Source organism: Triturus cristatus, chromosome 8 (genome assembly GCF_964204655.1).
Source record: "Triturus cristatus chromosome 8, aTriCri1.1, whole genome shotgun sequence".
Taxonomy (NCBI): domain Eukaryota; kingdom Metazoa; phylum Chordata; class Amphibia; order Caudata; family Salamandridae; genus Triturus; species Triturus cristatus.
Window position 1 is genome coordinate 1,401,440,383 of NC_140591.1, and position 2,548 is coordinate 1,401,442,930.

Below are 2,548 nucleotides of genomic sequence, written 5' to 3' on the forward strand. Positions count from 1 at the left end.
ATTAACATTGGTAATATATGATCTGGATATAAGAGTTTTTTTGTGAAAACCCCAACATAAGCTTTACTTAGATGCATGAAATATAAAATTAGGAGAAGTGAGTACTGGAAAATGTATTTTTATTTAGATATAGTTTTATAGCTCTGAATCACTCCATCCCAGCTTCAGAGCGCTGACCAAGGCATTCTTTTAATAACAGGACTAAAGGCCGTTTTACAGCGATATACAACGCGTTTTAAATATAACGGTGTCAAAAGCATCACGTGGCACAATTCCAGAGGAACATGGGAAAAAGTGACATACCGGTGATGCAAGAGGCTTGTAATCAAGCTCCAGAGTGCGCACGTGCGTGAAGGGATCATCAACTGATTTATCAGTCATAGGCATGGGCAATCAAGGCAGGATAAAAGCAATTGACCCCTTCCGCCCCGCTATCCGGAGACAGCACATGCAGGAGAGGAATGAGAAAAAGACGGTCAATGCCATACCACAAAATTAGGACAATTAGTTGATACCTTTCAAGTAGCAGGAGCTTATGAAGAGTCAGAAGGAAATGAATCGGACAATGAAGAAAAGGAGAAAAAAAGTTGCTTCCTCAGACAATAACTCTAAGTAAGGTCTGCAGGCGCCCAAGGCACCTAACACCCCATTGGATATCCCGGTGCCAAAGTTCAAGAGACAAAAGAAAGAGACTGTTCAAAATGACATCCAATGCATGGCTAGTGTTGCAAACCACATCATGTTCCTGACAAGTAATCAGCCTGACTGTGATCCTCAAAAGGAAGTAGTGTAGGCTGGAGAGACCAAGCAAGAGAAGCCGAAGATAAAAAGAATCTGACAGATGCAGAAAAGTGAGGGTGTTAAAGAAAAAAGCAGAAAAGAAAGTAGATCAACTGGAGAAGGCGATCTTTCGAGACCGGGTTGAGTTTGGCGAGGTTGCCATGGAGCATCCATCCTTCACAGTTACGCCTAGAAAGAGTGTTGGCAAAGAGAAGCCTGGGGAGCAACAGTTTCTTCTCTAGAATATTTTAAAGCCGCAGAATGCCTCCTCTCTTGGAAAAAAGTCGCAGCTTACACCAATGGTTCGACAAAGAATTATGGAAGAAGAGCAGGAGCGAGTTGTAAAGGCTTACATGACCTTGAAGAAGCAAAAACAACTTTCGCAAACAAGCAAGCCACTAAAAACATACTGAAGAATCTCAAATGATACAAGTGAACAATTAAAGACTTTTTCACATTTGGATTCTACCAAGGTAATACTCAAGGCACCAGAACTAGAGATTAGATAGAAAAGACTTATTTCACTCATATATAAAGGATCTTACTCCAGCATCGTGTTCTTTTGTGATGGCTCCACCCCTAGACTGCTCAAAGATTGAATATGGTCATTTTCTCAACTATGCTTTTCATTCATGAACTTTCGTGTGCACTACCAAAGAGTTCCTGTTTTTCAAAACATCCCACAGCCTGTGAAAATAATTTCAAAATGTTTCTCCTACTCAGTAAGGAAATGTGCTTTTTTGACGCAGTCGTCACCGCACATCTTCATTCTTGTTTTATTAAAATGTAATTCTCTTCTGTTGTGTAGCAAATGTTTTCTGACCTACATAGTTCAGAAAACATTTGGTTCATGGGTCATGGGTCAGTTAACTAATAAGCACACTATTATTGTTAATATATTTAATAAAAGTAGTGAAATGTGCCACATTGACACTTTTAACCTACTGGACTCCTTACAATCCAGCTTCCGAAAAGGCTGCAGTACAGAAACTGCTATGCTAAATAGTGCTGATGACATCCACCACTCCCTAGATAATGGCGAGCCCTGCCGACTTATTCTCCTCGTCCTCTCTGCAGCGTTTGATACTGTTAACCACCCTGCCTTACTTAATGTGCTCAAAGTTCGCTTTGGCCTCAATGATCCTGTCCTCAAATGCTTCTCCTACCTCCAACACAGAACACAACAAATCAAAATCTACAACTGCCTTTCAAACCCTACACCTGTCTCCCTTGGTGTCCCCCAGGGATCTATTCTCTCTCCCTCTCTCGTTAACCTCTTTATGGGACCCCTTACCCTCATTCTTAAACAAGCTGGTATCAACTACCACCTCTATGCTGATGACACCCGACTTAACTATAAGATTAAATCCCACTCTGATGTTCTGCAACTTAACAACACCCTGACAAAAATCCAATCTTGGTTTCACTCCAATCATCTCAAATACAACCCTAAAAAACTGAAATCATTCTCTTCTCTACAAAAAACAACCCTCTTACTATCCAAACATGGATCTCTGACCTTAATGCCCTCAACTGTCCGCTCTCCTTATCCAACTCAGTAAAATGTCTTGGTATCACCATTGACAATAGCCTAACTCTTCAGGTCCACATAAAACACTAGGCTAAAGGAGCACTCTTCACTCTCCATCATCTCAAAAAAATGAAACCCTTCTTTCCAGCGGACGACCTCAAATCGGTTGTCCAATCTCTAGTCCTCTCGAGAATTGACTATGGTAACGCTATCTTCCCCGGAACCCCTAAAGTTCCC

At 41.2% G+C, this 2,548-nt stretch overlaps 1 pseudogene; it reads left to right on the top strand.

Moving 5' to 3' along the window:
* Positions 1 to 385: 385 nt before the first annotated feature.
* Positions 386 to 1,193, top strand: LOC146805826 (coiled-coil domain-containing protein 137-like; annotated as a pseudogene).
* The last annotated feature ends 1,355 nt before the right edge of the window (positions 1,194 to 2,548 follow it).